Here is a 19,287-nt window from a genome sequence, read left to right as displayed (position 1 = left end):
TTTATGTTTTTCTGGATGCTTAGAAATTTCAGGAGTATTTAATTTCCAAAAGATTGTCAACATGCAGATAGAAAATCAGACTATTTTACATCTATAAGTGAAACCTTGTTATCCCCTTCATTTGAGGAAATCCAAGAGTTTTAAACAGCTCTAGTTTACTGGCTGTCTCTATCGTTAAGCCACTAGTTGGTTTTTGGTTTGTTTGTTTTTAGCATTTAATATTAGTGTGTGTTTTCCCATAACTTAATTACCAAATTAATAAAAGGGTCATTCTTTACTAAGTATCACAGTAGTAGTGAGTAGAGATAGTAATTCTACCCAAACAGCCTTTGTTCAATAAGATTAAGTGCAGTAACCAGGAGTTGGAAATATAGAAGATGTGCTTTGAAAATGCATGTTAGAAGGCTTCAGTCACAGTGACATGACAAGGGATTGTTGGAAAATAATATTTGAAGTCAAACTCTCCTGAAAGCCCAGGCATGAGGCAAGTCTTTCTGGACAAAAGTTTCCAGCAGACCACAGTCTGACACAGCATCATGAACAAGATCAGTTTTTAAGCCTCCAAGTCAATCAAGAAATTACCTTGAAACGTGCACAGTGTATTTTAAGTAAAAGCAGTCTCTGTAGGCGCTCAATATATGTTTGTTTAATGTAATTAAATTTGAATTAAATTCAGTAAGGCTGGTTTCCTAATATAAAATATGAAAAGGCTTATTGAATTTCAAACTTATTTTTATGGCTATTTTAAAGCAATTACTAACTTTGATAATAAAAGTGTGAGCAGGACTGTAATTCACTATTAGGCTGGCACTTCTTACTGTGGGCATTTGTCAATAACTTTTCCGGCCAAGATATGGGGTGATCTTGGGAATACATGTGAGTAATACATGATAATACAGAAACAGTTTGGAAAACCAAATGCTGACTACATGTTTTCCACTGATCTATTTGTCAAACTATGTTGATTCAAAAGCACTACTGAACCAAAATATGCCGTCACTCCTAAGATGGAAAAAAAAAAAAAAAAGCAATCCCATCATTATTATGTACTGTGGGAATACATATGCATGGGAGTAAAACCCTAGTTTTTTTTGTACAAGTTTGATAAACAGCTAATAATTAATTTGATAGTTGTTCAAAAAAAATCAGTACCAAAAAACCCAAGCCAACCTCTGTAAGTTGTGGGGTTTCGTACGTGGGCCATCTGAAATCGCCAAATAACCTGGACAATTTAAGTTATTCTTACATAATTGTGAATAAACAAAGTCATTTTGTTCTGAGTTCAAGGGTTTAGAAAAACAGATCATTGCTAACCCAAGAAAATTTGAAACACAATGGGAACAAGAAATCTATATGCAGAAGTGTCTGGCTTGAATAAAAAAGTACATCTAAAAGCTGCTACAGTCTCTAATGTCCTAAGCCTCTCAAAGAAGTTGTTCATGGATTTACTTACTCTCAAGCATTGAAACCTACCTATACATTAGTTAGGTAGTAACAAATAAACAAACAAAAATATATTTGTTGGTTACTAAGGAATGAAATTTACCTAAAACAGTTACCCAGAGTTCTAGTTCCTATTTCTATGTGAGGAGAAAAACAATAACATTTTGTTTACTATAAAGATTGAAATGGTAACAACCTGAAAAGAGGGAAAAAAGGGAAGGAACAATAGGGAAGGAGTTCTCTGTGGACTCCTCTTCAACTGAGTGTGTTCATGCTCTGTGCTGGTTCCCCCCGTGTGGGTGTCCTATGATGGTACCTGGCTGTCTTTGGAGAATATGAACCGAGTGCTAGAGTGGTTTTGGAAGGTTTGCCTTGTTGAGAGTTTCAAAAATATAATACCCCTGTTTTCCAAAATCAAAGCCATTTAACCGTTTCATGCCTGGTTTCTATAACTGAAGTACTCTGAAAAACTTCAAATCAATTTTTTGTGAATAACTAAACTGAATAAAATGTCACCAAAGTCTTCTCAAGACTTATTCTAAAGTTTTGTAGTATTCACTCACATACAAATAGTGAATTATGATGATCAGCTAGCTGGCAAAGATGTGCTTTTAGCCATCCTGCTGTCCTTCCTGGAGTTGCCATTTTACCCAGGAGAGAAAATCTTCAGCAATTGCAGCTTTATTGAACTGCCAATTTAGCTAATTTTTATTTATTTTTCAAACTTTACTTTTATCATCCAATTGAGAGATGAGCAGCAGATGGCTTCTGCCTCCAGCTCAGCTGCCCTGCTGTAAAGTAAGCTGGAAAACACAGTAGTACCTTGGTTCTCCCTTATTCGTAAATCTCACTGTCAAATCAGGAAACATCTACTGGGAGCCTCAGAGTATTTCCTTTAAAGACAGTCTCTTAACACTTTCCTACTCTTGTTTGAGCAGCTTGTCTTGTTAGATAATGAAGAAATTTTTTTGGAGCGAAGAAATTTTTTTGGAGCAAAGTATTATAATTCCGAATGGCAGACAAATCAACTACTTTGAAAATTTTGATTTCATATTGACCAAAAATCTTCAAATATTAAACACACATAATTTTAAATATTCTTTTTCAAACATGGAGGGCAAGGTTTCATTCAAATAAGGTTTGAATTGACATTGTTTTGCTTGATAGAATGTTACCTGGCACTCACTGAGCAAAAAGTCACTTTTGTATTTAAAGAACATGTAAGCTAGGGTTTCATTTCACTTTGCTATTGTGGTTAAATTCAAATTTGAGAATATTGTTTTTAGATCACTTCCTAGCCAAAACATTATCAAGTGATGATGTGTACTATTTAAATATAAAGCACAGAATTCTAGACATTTTACCTCAGTATTTGGTTAATTGTGGCAAATTAATTGTCATTCACCAAATGCTTGTGACCTTTCTTTTCTTCATTCTGCCTTCCTTCCAAGCTGCTGTTGAAAACAGAGACTTGGTATCACTTAATAATACTTTGGCCAATTGTAAATGTGATATTATATGTATTGTGCCTAGGATCCTAACCGGGCACCTTCTTTAATTCATTTATAAAATTTTTAGGCTAATATGAGCTTTGAATGCAAACACACTCTCTTCAGTGATATATTTGTATAGTCTAAAAATAAAAATATAAAGACCTTAATAAATACTAATAATGGAGGTCAAAGGGTACATAGTGAAATGCAATTGAGAAATGATATGACCTGTGTAATTGTCTTATTCCTGCTGTATCGCATAGGCAGGAGAATGAATTGAAAATTGTAATTAAGATTTATTCCATTTTGTTAAAATTAAAAGTGAGCAGTCAAATAATTCTTTCTCTGAGAGAAGAGTGTATGGTAGGTCCATTGAGGGTATCTGTTGTATCTTAAAATCTATTTGAAATGTTTGGGTGAATTATTGTCTAAATTGACAGATGATTGCTTCTGTCAGCATACTTCAAAATACTTCTGTTAGCATAGCTAAAGAATATATGTTAAGGAATATATGCTCTTTGTAAGTTTTGATTGAGTATATAAGATGATACAGAGACATGAATTAGGAAACAAATCAGCAATCAACTGGAATTACAACCAAATCTATGTAATTCTGTTGTGAGATCTTTTTACTTGGAATCCTTTGCAAAACGTGCTATGCACAATGTAATAAGTATGCTTGTAATAAACAATTAAAGGAGCTTTTCACATGGAGAAGTCACACATAATTTTTGTTAAATCATCTCAATAAATGCCTATCAGCGAAGCCAACATGATTTTCTTAAGTTCTTTGAAAATGTGTGTATGGCTGCTATTCTATTTGCAAGAGGCAGTATACACACAAATTTGATGATTTCATTCTTTATCAAATACTGTATTTAGCACATTAAGTGCTAAGAAATAGCACTAAAATGGGCCGGGCATGGTGGCTCACGCCTGTAATCCCAAAGTTTGGGAGGCCAAGGCAGACAGATCACTTGAAGTCCAGAGTTTGAGACCAACCTGGCCAACATAGTGAAACCCCATCTCTACTAAAAATAAAAAAATTAGCTGGGCCTGGTGGCAGATGCCTGTAATCCCAGCTACTTGAGAGGCTGGGACAGGAGAATCAGTTGAACTGAGGAAGCGGAGGTTGCAGTGAGCTGAGATTGTGCCACTGCACCCCAGGCTGGGCAATAAAAGCAAAACTCCACCTAAAAAAGAGAAAGAGAGAAAGACAGAAAGAAAGGAGGGAGGAAGGAAGGGGGGGAGGGAAGACGGAAGGGAGGGAGGGAGGGAGGGATGGAAGGAGGGAGGAAGGAAGGAAGGAAGGAAGGAAGGAAGGAAGGAAGGAAGGAAGGAAGGAAGGAGGGAGAAAAAAATAGCACTAAAATGGACATAAAATATATGTGTGTGTTTTAGAACAAATTTTACAAAGACTCAAATTTATACACTCAATTTTAAATTTTTAAAATAACTTTCAGAATAATGGGTTCATTTGTAAAACAAAATTAAGGTTGTAGGTATAAAGAATTAATTGAAAAAAATCAGTCATGTAGGAATATCTCTTATATATAGAATGAGTATTAATCTCCAAATGATGTTTTAAAGAACCTTCTTATAACAGTACCCTGTAAATCACTAAAAAATTAACCTAGCATACAGTCACATGTCTGTTGTTTTGTATTAGTCCTCCATCTACATTTATGTGTATAAAATTTTTTAATTCAGTGGAAAATCTCTTTATATAAAAGGTTCAAACTGTCCTTTGAAATGAAACAGGCCCAATGAATATTCCATTGATTTCATTGTAACATTAATGGGGGACCAAGTCATAGCTTGAGCAGAAGAGAAAGTTAAGTAATATCAACCGCTTTGTTTTTCATAGAGGAACACCCATCCAAATGCCATTTTCCTGCCAGTAAGTGTTCTATAGAGCAGTGTTTTAAATTCCTGTAATACCACTTCTCATTATGAAAACCTCTTCACAATTTAAAGAGTAATAACAGAAGACTAAGCCACCACAAATGTCCAAAATATCTTTTAAGTTAGTCATATGACCTCTGAATATATTAATATCTTAACCTCAAATTAGGGATTATGTCAAAAACTAGGAAGGATACTTCTCTTACATACATTTTATTTGCTGTATATTTATTATTTATTTGCTAAATATTTTGACAGTTAATTATTTCTTATTTATTGTATATTTAAAGTAAGGTACTAAAAACTTCTGCTCCCAGAGTTCAGGAAGCACTAGGCCTGAATTTAGAAGTGGTAGGTTGAATAACTCTGGTATTTCTAGCTTTGCCATTAGTTTATTATGAGGATCATTTTGGAAAGTCTTTTGGTCTTTGCCTCTACAATAAATTAGTAACAAAATTACCTGTATTATGAGGATTTGTGTTGTTGTTGTTTATTATCTTTATTTTTGTTTGAAATAATTGTTTTCCATATTTCTTTTGCTGCAGGAAAAGTTTTGGGTTTATTGTGTTTCCTCATAACTGTATAATTTTATTTTATTTTAATTTACTTGTTTGTGCATGGAGATGAGGGCCTTGCTTTGTTGCCCAGGCTGGTCTTGAACTCATAGCTTCAAGTAATCCTCCCACCTTGGCCTCCCAAAGTGCTGGGATTACCGACATGAGCCAACATAACCGTGTAATTTTAATATTGCAAGGAACACTCTTAAAAATAAATTAGGGCCGGGTGTAATCACACCCGTAATCCCAGCAATTTGAGAGATTTCTCTATGGCTTCAACTGTTTTCTCTTGCCTAAGTTGACTTCCAAGCTTTAGATTTGTAGACTCTAAAGGAAGAAACCTAATAGGACTCTGCAGTCTACACAGAAAGGAAAGCTGGCTGTGGATAACTAAGAACCACATTGCAAGAAAAGAAATTAGTCATTGGATTCTAGAGGAAAATACATCCATTTCTGTTGCTAGTGGAATGCTGGAATATAAATTTTTCAAAAATCCTTTGTTTAAAGCCAAAAACTGCTAAAAATAACAGTAAGTTTGAAACTTAATTATTGGAAGCTTAATTTCTCCCTCTCCAATATATACACTAACTATTGCCAATTGATGTCAACACAAATCGTGAGCATGCATGAAAAACTAATTGTTCTATATTATTTTACAGTTATTATTGATTATCATGCCCTTTGCAAATCAAGACAAAAAATAGAAACTGTAATAATTCTTAAGGTGAATTTAACAGTTGCTAGAGGAGAGGAAGCGTGTTTCCAAATACTTTCTTAATCAAACATTAAAATCACAGGCTTCATTTAAAGGATTTCAACTGCGTATAAATAAAATTTGACTCTATTTTCAAACATGATCTCTAATCACATATAGACTGGTTTAAGATGAGACTTCTCTCATCAAGTTTGAAAATGTTTGGTTTTTTCCTATCAGAGGGCATCCTCTTCAGCCACAAATAGCAATAAGATGGGGTAAAAATCAAGGTGTGTAGATTGACCAAACACACACAAACACACACACACACACACTGCTAAGAATATTTTGTCCTCTGGCCTCTGGTGGAATATTTTCTACCTTTGGCCTCTGGTAGAATTTTATTACGAGTCTTCAGTTACCACTTGAAATGCGTTTGGGTTAGTGCCTTTGAAACCTAGCTGTATGTACATCACATGGAATACAAGTAGGTTGAGAGGCTGCATCACACATTAAAATAAGAACAAAAGAAAAGAAACATGAGGAGCATGATAATAAAAGTTGTATAGCATCAAACTTTTATCTGTGTTGTGAGCCCCAATTCTACTCAATCCTCTCACTCTAACCTGAGAAACCCAAAAACCTCAACCAGAATGAAGTATCTCAACATTTCTCCTTTTCAAATACATATTGAAATAAAGTGGATAAGCTTCATTCAAACCAAATTAATAATAAGTACATCCAAAAGTAACCACATTAAAATGTGACAATGTAGAGAATTATCATAACTTTATTGCTAATACTGTTAATCTAAAAACAACTCACAGGCATGAGAAAACACATCAAAAAATTTAGTCCTGGCTGTAGCAACATGGATCCATGTGTCTCCAAGACCAGCCTCAACTTGCATGAAAACCCAAATTTCTTTTCCTTTCACTTCGCTTTTTTTCTTTGGATTTCTAGTCTTTTCTTCATACTGTTCTTTTCCCTCTTCTTTCTTTTTCTTTTTCTTTTTTTTTAAAGAAATATATTTCTTTTAACTTTGGAGTTCTCCAGGTTTAAATGTAATCACAAAGACTTTTACCTTGGGTTTCAACTCTAAAATCACAGCAGTGGATGTAGAAGTGGCAAATAAGGTCTGATTAGGCCTGGGTCTACTCATTATCAGATGATTCAATTTTCTATGGAGATTCCTGGTGAAGTCTATTTTGTCTGGTTCTCATTCAGCAACTTCAAAGAAAGAGGATAGAAATATCTTATGCTGTTGAAATGTTGGAATTCAGATTTGGCACTTGCATCCAAATGTTTTTTGTACTATTTTTTGCCTTGCTAATTATGGCTACATTTTAGAAATAAGGAACACCTAGCTTTCTAATATGTGATGAGAGATGGGATATTATTGAAACAAGAAAGAATCTGTTTGGGAGTCCCAAATGAACCCTTCTTTGTGGACAAATAATATATAAGAACATAGAAACAGAATTTGAGATATATTCTTGAAAAAAGATATATTCTTGAAAAAAGTTATAAAAACTTTTTTATTTTTATTTCATTTTTTATTACTACCTCAAAATAAATAGCACTAAAACATCACTATCTCCTTGTTTTATTTGTCTTACTACCCGCTTTATCATCTAGCAACATTTGTGTAACATCTATTTCTTCCCAGTAAAATGTGAGCTGCAAGAGATCAGGGACACACTGGGTAAGCAGAGCACCAGTCTTAAATGATATCTACAAATAAAGCTAAAGAAGAACAGCTCAACAAACACCAGAGATGGGCATTTGCCCAACAAAGGCCAGCTGGAGAAATATCAAGAGAAGGTTTCTAATTAAACTCTTAATTTTGTGGGGTCTATATTGGTTTTCTATTATTGCTGTAATAAATTACCATAAACCTAGTAGGTTAAAACAAGACAACTCTATTGTCTTATAGCCCTTGATGTCAGAAGTCCAAAATGAATCTTACAGGACTAGTATTAATGTATGGGAAGGGCTGCATTCCTTATTGATGCTGTAGGGGAGAATTCGTGTTTTTGCCTTTTTCAGCTTCTAGAATCACCCACATTCCTTGGTTCATAGCCCTTCATCCCAATGCCTTTTCCCTCTCTGCTTCTTTGTTCACATCACCTTCTACTCACTTGATCTGCTGCTCCCTTCTTCCAAGGACCCTTGTAATTACATTGAGCCCAACCAGATACTCAAAGATATTCTTCCCATCTCAAAGTCCTTACTCACATCAGCAAAGATGCTTTTGCCATGTAAGATAACATATTTATAGATTCTGGGGATTAGGATGTGGACATCTTTGAGAGGCCATTATTCTGCCTACTATCGCGTTCTATACAAACTTCCTTCCCAACCAGTCCTCAATCAGTGAAAAAATGTATATTGGTATTGGGAGCACCGAAGATTCCTGTAAAATGTGGAACATCATTTTTTTATATAGTCGCCAGATTTCTTTTTAAAATTTTAAATAATCTATAAAGTATCTTTAAGTTATATCTTTAAGAATTTATACTTGTTAAATACAAATTCTAATATGGTAATGAAGCCTGTATATTTGAAAATAAATATAGAAAACCCTGCACAGTGGAAAATAAATGAAAGAGAATATTGAAGAGAGTTTCTGAGTAGCAATATAAAACTTTATTGTGATTCCATTTTCTTTTTTGGCACTCATTCAATCAGAAATAGGAGAAAGGATCACACTGAATACAATAGGAATTGTCCCTTGCATATAATATCTAGCCAGTCTTCTGGAAATATTATTTTTGTACTGAACTTTGTTGAGGGAAAGAGCTGTTAGTTAAGGGTTCAAGTCCTGGGCAAGTACCTAGACATGAGTTGTTTCAGTTTCTGATGAAGAAAGCAAGCCGCTATATGTTTTTAAAACTTTTAAGAGGAAGTGGTCACACTGTCATAAAAGAAAAATCCTTCTGAAAAGGTAGCAATACACGTCTGTTGGAGTGAGGACAGAGTTTTAGCACCTAGGTTTCACTGCCCCTTAGGAATTTTATCCCCATCCTTTCACTCCAGTTTTGGATATTTTGGCATAAAAGGCAGATAGCAGTTCATGGCTTTTAATGAGTTGAAGAATTACATTGAAATTCAGTACTGTGATAATAACCTCCAAATTAATATTTTCCTTCAGATGAATTGCACTTGAAAAAAAAAAAAACTAATCTTATTGCCCATAATGTGACATAATAAAACCAGAATGCCAACTATAGCATGCAAAACTCTCCCAGCAAATGTTACAGAGACAGTCCATTTTCTGAGTATTTGCTCTTTGTGTTTAGCTATTAAAATAAGGGTTTAATTTAAAATGCATGAATAAGCTTCTTACTTGATTGCAGACAAGCAAAGGAAGTAAATATTTTTTTTCTTTCTCTCTTTTAGAAAGCAAATGTTCTATGCTTTTCTTTCCTTTGTGCAATTGCAAATTTAGTAGGTGACCTGGGAGTGAAAAGGGGATTTAGGGGCAGGGGAGGAGGGTATTGAGCATAACTGTTCAGGTAACTGATCTAATGTCCTGATCATCTCTGTGATTTCCCTGATGTTTCTGCTACTGTGTGACTTTCATTTATGCTGGGATTTATAACTCTGTCATTCACGAATAGGTGTTTGAGAGGAGCCATTAAACAACCATCAAAGCATTAAACAGATACACACGGGGGAAGCTACCATAAGTACTGCCATAAGTTGGCTGCAGAGAGTCCCTAAGCCTGGCAGCAGATGTGATACTACTTGGAGTGGGAATCTGGGGAGCTGAGAGTTGACAACAATGTCCAGAGGACTGGAGGTGAAAGAGCAGGCAGCTTGAGTGTGTGAGACAGATGCTGCTTTCACTATCTCCCACGTGTAATATTTTCAACACATCAACGGAGCATTAGAGTTCGTGGCATGCTTAGTGACAGGAATAGAACCATGAAATTGTAATGTCTTGCCAGTTTTAAGATGTAGATGAATAACTTCTTGTCAGAGCAATGAAGTCTTTCTTATCCTATAAAAAATCCACGTATAACTAATGAGACTCTTGGGCCATCATACCTGCTCTGTTCAATGTCTTACACTGATTTGGCTGTTCAACTACCTGTGGCATTTGGACTATGAAGACAGGTATTTTCCAAATTGATTAACACTATAATAAATTTGAATACAAATGCCTACATCTGAGTTGCATCCTGAATATACTGGGGAAATTTGACATATTATTTAAGCTATTCCTGGTGCTCCTACATCAATGATCAGATTTCCATGATTCTTTTTCATACAGAAAACATAAAAATTAGCTCATGTCACACATTGTGGAGGGAGACTAGGGATGGCAAGATGTCAGGGAACTGCCATTTTGACTGATTGTCCTCCTGGCAACTTATTATGATAATAGATTGCTTTTTATTATATCACTGCATTTGACTGTGATGATATTTAACTACTGAAGATTAAAGACATGTCATGATGCCAAAGAACTTTATGAATGGACTAGTACATTTTTTCCACACTTAAAATTAATAAGACAGACAATAATAAAAAATTCTGGAAAAACTCAGAGTCACTCCACTAAAGAATCTACAATTTTTGTCTTTCAGCACTTCCTTCAATTGTTGAGCCAATACATGTTTATTGTCTACTTTTTATATGATAGCACTAGGCTAGGCACCACTAGGCCAAAGGACACTTGACCATAAACTGTGACCCCAATCTTAAAGATTTTACAGTCAAGTTTATCATTCATAAGGCAAGAGAAAAGAATGCAAGATAATATATGCCATTTCTAATTTGTATGCTATAGAAAATAAGTGAAGTGATGCTTACAGAAAAGAGAAGCAGATCAGTTATGGACAGAAGAATGTAGAATGATTTTGCAGTCAACTGGTGGATGGATAGAATTCTTTGAAGGAAAGAGAAGAGAAGCCATCTTACATAGGGAAGTCAATGCATGGAGAAAAGAACATGCTTATGAGGGGAACAGATAAGACCATTTCTTAAGTTTAAGGGTTACTGTGTTCCAGACGTTGTGCTACCTGATTTACATGTCTTTTCTTATTTAACCTTCTCAGCAATTCTGTAAAGTAGAGTTATGGTCCCCATTTTACAGATGAGAAAACAAAACCTTAAAGAGGTTACATAAAGTCATAGAGTTGGAAGAGGAATAACTTGGTCTGAAGCCTAGTGACATGACTGTGTGCCAGCTACAATGCAAATAGTGGCTACATGCAGGTTCAGTCTAGGGTGGTGGCTGTGGGAACCCAGAGGTAGACCCAAATCGCAGATGCTGTTCTCTTGAAAAAAATGGTCAGGACTCTCTGGGTATGGAGAAAAACACGAAGACTGTCAAAGATTCTAAGGGTTTTACTCCAGAAGTTGAGTGCTGACTTTAAGACCCACTCAAAAAAGTCGGGAGAGTCTGTTCTCTGAGATCCTGCACTCTGTGGAGTTATCACAGAATTTCAAGAGCAAAATTATCTGCTGCCTAGAGAGCAATATTCAGTCATCCTCACCTTTGGGGGGGAAAAAAGACTAAGATTGTTGGTCCCTAGGCTGCTTACCTAATTCTTCTATCAAATAACTAGGTCAAGTAGGAGGATGCTTGGGTGGGATTGAGGAAAAAGGCCTTTCCTGAGCCTAAAGGGATTTAAAAATAAAGGGAAAGGAGGTTAGGAAAGACTGTGCTGGAGTCTAGGGAGCAGGAGCTTTGTCTGGGTACCCTAATTCAGTGAAAAAATGGAGCAATTAGCTGAACTGGAGCAATTCTATCCCCGAACGTCACTTTTGTCTTGATTTTCAGTAAGTGTACTTATCAAACAAATGTCTAGTGAGTGCCTCCTATGGTAAGTGGCTTAAGAGATACAAATATAAATTAGATACAGATTATATCCTCCAAGAGTTTATTGAGATTTATGGGACCACATATACCCATAATTAACCCTATAACTGGGGTGAACATGATGAATAGCTTGAGCTAGGCAGATTAAATTATTTCAGAGTTCAGAAGAGAAAGACTTCTGCAAGAAGGGACAAGGGTAGGTAAAAGGCTAAGAACAGGAAGTATTTTGGAGATAGTTTTTGAAATGTATGTGATAGGCGTTGGACATTTAGGGATGGCAGAAGAAAGGAAACCAATTTTAGACAAAAGGAATAGCATGAATTAAAAGATTAAAAGGTGGGAAAACATGAAATATCAATAGGGGACAAACTTGAGTACTTGGGTTTGCCTAGAGAGCAAAGGATACATGAGTATTTCAGAAAATACAGGATAATTGATTCAATTTTGCACTATATTCTGCATATCGTTTCATTTGTAGCATCTCATGCTGACACCACCAGCTACAGTGGGTGCCCATAATGTTATCAGAGTCGACTGCCCCTGACCCAAGTGTTGCTCATTGCTTCTGCCAGTCAGGTCAGGTGAGACCCTGCCCTCTTTGCAAATTCAGCCAGAGGTGATTTGGAAAAATGCAGACACTCCATCAGCTAAAAATCCATTGACCACATATTTTCCCAGCTATTGGACATAGTCAATGTTAATAGTCCATGTAAATAGTCAGTGTTAGTAAAGTTAGTGTGAGACTCCCTTTCCCACCTCCCTGTTAGTCTTCTACATCCCTTCATGGATTCAGTCTTTTCTTACCTATGGGCACAATTCAGCTTCCTTGGATGTGTTAGGGAAAAAAAAAAAAAAAAAAAAAAAAAAAAAAACTTTGATTTGAGCTTATGGTAAATTTCTAGAAGTGATAAAATTGATGTCTATATTCAGAGGCCCTACAAAGAAACTGTTTTGTCACTGTTGAGCTACCAACAAAAATAAACCTGACACTGAAATGCTGCAGTTTCTTAGTAAACCAGGCAGCTAGAGGGCTATGAACCACACTGAAAAGAGTTTGCCTTTTTCAAATTAGTGTTTGGCTCAAGGGGAGGAACAGGAACTAATTGTAGTAAATATTACCTCCCAGCATTTAATTCTTTATAAGTAAATTTACTTTTGGTTTAATAAACACATTATTTCACCTTTTATATTCAAATGTATAGCCAAACTATATAATATTATGGTTTTCTTCTTAAAGGTATTAACAGAGGAGTCAACGGACATAGTACAGGGATCTGAGTCAGTCAAGTATGAGTATGATATAGAGAACTTCCACAGAAGAGCATTTGTCAGTGTCACACATACTGTACATTAAACACAGAAAAGTTTCTAATATAATCTTTAGTCTCATTTATTGTATCTAGTTATAACGGATCAGCTCCCTTTTCGTTTCTTCTTTAATTTCACTGTGGTAATATGCTTGAGTGAATTCAGACATGGTACATTTAACCAATTTGGCACTATGCCTTAGGCTTTTTAAACAAACAAAGATTTGATGGGCTGTCTCTAAATTCTAGCCCTTCAGGTAATTCTTGCAGCTGTAAATACTACCCCTAAGGTGAGTTTTCACTGTACTGTTGGGACTCAGGATGCTATCAGAAAGTGGAACCCACACACTTCAGGACCAATGTTAACTCCTCAGATTTCTCTCCTCTTTTTAAGCTGAATGTTGTCTTCCCTCCAATTTATGATTTCTGCAACTTTATTGAATTAAATTGTAGGCTGTTTTTTTTCACTAGGTGTTGCATATACTTCCTAAAAGCCATCATGGTTGGGGATTAAATATCTTGCAAAGTTAAGACATAAGTTAATGAATTACTCTATTATTTTTCCAAATGAACAGACAAAATCCTCCTTATCGATTAACTGGGTTTTTTTCCGGGAGCTCCTTCCCATAGTAGGGTATAAATAAGTATATTTATTTATAATAAATACATAATTTATATAAATCAATATTTATAATAATATATAATATACATAATATATATAAATATATAATATATTAAATATAAATATCTTTTGTGACTTTATAGATTAAGAATATAATTTAATGTCTGAGGTGGAGTTTTTTAATGTTGAAAAGATATATACTTCAATTATGTTCTTCTTAAATCCAATCTAGCAAATGATGCCTAACTTTTATTATACGTAAGTCAAAAGGGAAAATTGGCTTTTAATGTATTTTCTTACCATGTTTAAGTTGCAACACTATATGCTAATAAAAATATTTCAAAGCAAGTGTCTTGAGAGGTTGCACGTAGGCCAAAAACAATAGAAAGTATATTCCACAATGAGTTAAAAACATGTGAACTTAAGGTTGCTTGTCCCCTGGGTAAGAGATATGTCTTATTTTGTATTAGCTTGGCACCTACCACAATGTTGATGGATCATAAAATTTGATTATTACCATGAATTTTTTTTATAACCCAAACTTATGACCCATGACCACCACCTCATCTCTCAACTAACAGCCCTTTACCTTTGTTGAAGCGTTACCAAGGTAACACATACTACAAAGAATGCACAACAAAAGAGATGGGAATTACAACAGGAATGTTTCATGGGCATCCAAATTGTAAGCAAATTCCATCATCAGCAATTTGAAAGAAGTCTATATAAACCTTGATTCAAGGAAAACCTTGTCAGAAGGATATTATTTTCTAAAGAAACCAGGTTAAATTACAGGATAATTGCAGTTATGTTTACTCATAGTATTTGTGGAGGAAAACAAACCTTGAAATGTACTTTTATATAGATTTTGTAGTGGCTCACTGGTATTGCATAGAATTATGAAGGCAAAAATGAGTCAGCCAACAACCGGATATGCCAAAAGCTTAGATGCTCTCAGTTGTGGACAAATATCAATGAGTCCTCTAGCCAACTATTGTTAAATAAATCCCTTTCCCTAATATCATTAATGACCAAAGATACAGATTTACACAAAATAACAGAGTTCATCTTTCCTATAACACCTTTGATTTTTGCAGTGGCCTATAGTATTGAGGGGAGTTGGTTTTCCTAATGAGGGAATTGACACAGAGAAAGAGGTAAGGATTTACTAAAGATCATAGCAGCATTTTGAAGTTGCTCTTCCTTGCTTTTGGGAAATGAATCCTGTCTATATGAATATATCCTTTGAAATTCCAAGTTCTCTGGAGTACTAATTGCATGATGAGTCAATGCTGCTATGAGATGATGGTGAAAGTTGTTTCTTAAGAGCTTCATGATCAGATTTGTACATTTGTATGCTAGGTTTCTCTGACCTGACTTTGTTTACTGAATTCTGAAATTACCTCTTTTGTGGGGTTTTTTTTTTTTTTTTTTTCTGCTTCTATGAGTTCACTTTCTATCTCCATAGATACGGATTTCTTCTTCACATTCCTCTTTAATATGGTTATTAGATATAAAGTGCAGAAGATTTCATAGTTGAGATAGCGAGATGGAACCAACCACACTGTTTTGAGGTTTGCACCCTCCCAGTTTATCTCTTCATATGGCTGCCTGGGATGGGATTATGCCTTGCCATCTTTAGGAGCAAGGCCTTTCAGCTGCTGTCAGATTCATTTAAATAACCCATGGTGAGTGATGCCTGACTATGTGGTGCTGTTTGATGTGCAGAAAATGCCAGGGTACATATGGAGAGTAAAGCCCTGATGCCTTGTTTATCTCATTTTGGCCTCGCTGAGTTGGTTTTCAGTGATGTGCTGCTTCTCCCCTGCATTCCATCTCAATTTACTGAGGAACTGTGAGCTCAAGTAACTTATCCAAAGTCACACATGAGTGGCTTACCAGAATTCATACCCCAGAACTGTCATGGTTCCTAAATCCTGTATTATGAGCATTATACCATACCATCTCCAGGTCTCAGTATTAACATCATGTAAATTTATTCTCCAGCATGATTCATTAAAATGAAAATGGGCCATTTTCTCTGATTCTCCAAGCACTTCAGAAGAAGCACTACATCCTGAATACAGATTTCATTTCTGAGAAGGGGATGAGAAAAGAAGCTAAACCTTTGCTTGTATTGGAGGCTGGTTCAATTTTTAAGGGCTTTCATAACAGTTTTCAGTTTAAAATATTTAAAGAAAAACCAAACAGTATTAAGGTTAAGAACAGCTACAATTGCATTTTTAACAGTAGGTAAAACAAGGAAACTAAAAAGTGCCTGTAATTCAGTGGCAGAAACCTAATGAATCCCCTCTGGATAAAATGTTAATGTAAAACTAAATGAAAAAAGAAAACAATCAACCTGTGCTAGACACCCACTCACACATTTTAAAATGCTTTCTGTCATCATAAAATACATAAGCATCAAATGCCTTTTTTGGCGGTATCTCATTTTTTGTTTAAATAATGAATTAAAATAATAATAGAGCAACCATTTATATGTAGCTCCGAGTATAAAATAATATAACAAGAAATGAAACTCAACATATAAGCATGTTTGAAATTATAGCGAAGAGGTAGAAAGGTAAAACTAAAAAGTGGAGAAATTTTAAAATGTGATTTTATCTTTTTCTTCTCTTCAGTAAGAGTACTTGCACTTTGGGTCCATTCTTCTTTTAAAAAATATAAAGAATACTTACTTTTTTTTACATGGATGCTTAGGTTAACTATTATCTTCAACAAAAGTCACTTATTAAGCACCCATATGTGCCAAGTAGCAGAATTGACACTATTTGGAAAATATCATTTCCTCTCTCAAGGAAGTTATAATTTGGCTGTGGAACAGAGAATACAGAGACGAAAACGTCAAGTAAGTGGTGCACACAGTAAATATTGCAGGGTGTTTTGATGAGAAATGTATGTTACAGCAAAAAATTAGCCTTCCAAATCAAAGCAGAAGCACAAAAGATGGTGACAGACAGTAGAAGAGCCTGACTTTGGGGTTCCGATGGACCTGTTTGCAAATACCATCTCTACCACGATGAGTTGTGTGATGTTGAACAGGCCTTATTCCCCAGGTATAAGTAGGGATGATACTACCTACCCAATAGAGCTATTTTGAGTATTAAATTAGAAATATACACAACTGACTTTCCCATCAGTGGTATCAATTATTCTAGTGGTGGTAGTAATAAGAGCATTTTTGAAACTCCTGGAACCAGTACCTTGTGTAGAAAAGGCTCTGAATGAATTTCAGTTCCCTTTTCTAAGCCCCCTTTTACCTGCAACACCATCTAACTCTAATTGCATAAGTTGAACCTTAAGTCAAAATAGAACATACAAGTTTAGAATTGGAGACAGACATTTCATATGTGAATAAAGAGTAAACAAAGTCTGGAATTTGAAAATACAATTAGGGCCTTTAAGAAACGATGAACATACTAGATTCAGGGGGTAGGTGTTGATTGTAAAGTACTACCACATGCGTTTTGAAAGCTGATGAGCTGTCTAAATACTACATATGGTAACCGCTATGTAGAGGGTTTTTTTCTACTACTTGACTTTGAAATAACTTTTCTCCATATGCATGCCAAATTAATATAGCAGAGGGAGAAGTTCAATTCAGTTCACTTCATCAAGTATTTATAATTGCAGAATGCCAGAAAAGGACATTTTTCTTGATCAACATCTGCATTCCTCTTCCAGTAAGTCCCAATAGACTTACTGTCCATATTGCTGTTTTCTACATAAACAGGAAATCTTGGAGGTTTGGCCTCTATACTCTTCTGAAGCCACATATGACAAGTAGAATTGTTCCTTGATACGCTGAGTTTAGATGATTGCCCCAGCCTTCAGATCACCTAGTGGAGAGAACTGGGGACAGAGTAGGAAGAGGGCAGTGATTTTATCAACTGGGTACAAAAGAACACAGGCAGAGCCGCATTCGTCAGTCATTCTTCTACTCCTCCCTGGACACTACCTACCACCAATTTTGCCTTCCTTTATACCTCTCAGTTGGAATTTTGAATTTTTTCCTAAGGGCCTGTAAATGTCACATGTATAAATATAGGGATTCAGCACATAATATTACAGTATTATGTGTCCCTAATGAAAATGTTTTAGGTGACAAGAGCTTCAGCAACATCACAGAAGAATGCAGAGGTAATCAAAAGACCATGTTCAGAGAAAAAATCAACTCTCTAAAAGTCTTGTTGCTGTTGACACATTCCAAATGCAGGAAACTTAACTGATAAAGTAAAATGTTCTACTTAGCACTTTGACATCTTTTACTCTCTTCCAGTTTTTTGTAATTAAAAACATATTTTATGGTTGAAAATAAATCGTGTTACTCAAGTGCATGAAAATTAATTTTTAGGAATAACAGTTTGGGGAAATGCACCAAAATAAATACCAAATGGAGTAAAGAGGTTCCAAATCTAATTCTCGAGGAACGTCATTTCTCTATAGAATCCCAGTAAGTAAATAGGCAAAGCAGTTTTAATAAAAGTCCATTCCAGAGCCAACATAGTTAACAAACATACATATGGAAGGATGTTTACCCCATGCATACTCCAAGAAACAAATACAATAACCTTATGATAAACGTGATTTAAAAGTTTAAAAATGATAAAAAGTGACAAAATGTTAGCAAAATTGCAATAAGTCTCTATATTAATTTGTTTTTGGTAGCATTGAAAATTGGATGATTCTTTTAGAAAATCATGGGTGAAAGATGACAAGTAGGTAATATTTAGCATGATAACTCTGACTTTCTGTTTAACTCCAGTGCTGTTTGGAGGTTTGTGCTGATAAGAATCCTAAAGTCTCATGTGGTTTTAGCAGGAAAGAGCACTAGACTAGACTAGAAGTGTGTGCCATGGGTAAGAGAACAATAGTAAGAGTAAGGATAAATAGTTTTCACATTCCTTGATTTAAAAAACTGCACTCCTAAGCAAATGTTTCAAAAAATTTAAAAAAAATCTATTTATAAAGAGGTTCATCACAGAATTAACTGTAATGGCAAAAAAAGACAACTTTAACAACAAGGGAAATAGTTTAATAATTATAGTATCCATTGATTTTTATGTATTTAAAAGTATATTTTTAAAGATCATGTTGAAGACTATTTCCTCTGTAATATTTTTCCATGTAATATGCCCATATGGTAAGCAAACAGAAAATAATAACTAAATTGATTAAAAAGCACTAGGAGTTTTCTGCCACTGAGATCAGTTTTGTATCATCCCTCACCCTCTGGCATTTTAAAAAATAATAGTTATGATTCCCTGATTCTATGGAAAGAAAAGCATTATATTTTAGCACAGTTGATTCTGTAGAAATTAAATTTCAGGTATATGAATTTAACAAATTGGCATATCATCAGGCTGATTGTTTGATCTTTCTTAAATTAGAATTAATAAGGCTGGAAAGAAA

At 35.0% G+C, this 19,287-nt stretch overlaps 1 protein-coding gene across 2 annotated transcripts in view; it reads left to right on the top strand.

The window, feature by feature from the left end:
- TMEFF2 (transmembrane protein with EGF like and two follistatin like domains 2) overlaps positions 1 to 19,287 on the top strand; it is a 256,081-nt gene that overhangs the window by 88,825 nt on the left and 147,969 nt on the right. The gene's annotated exons all lie outside the window — the stretch shown is intronic.

Source organism: Macaca fascicularis, chromosome 12, assembly GCF_037993035.2.
Source record: "Macaca fascicularis isolate 582-1 chromosome 12, T2T-MFA8v1.1".
NCBI classification, from domain to species: Eukaryota; Metazoa; Chordata; class Mammalia; order Primates; family Cercopithecidae; genus Macaca; species Macaca fascicularis.
The sequence above is the reverse complement of the archived record's forward strand: the minus strand, read 5'-3'. Positions and strand labels throughout refer to the sequence as shown.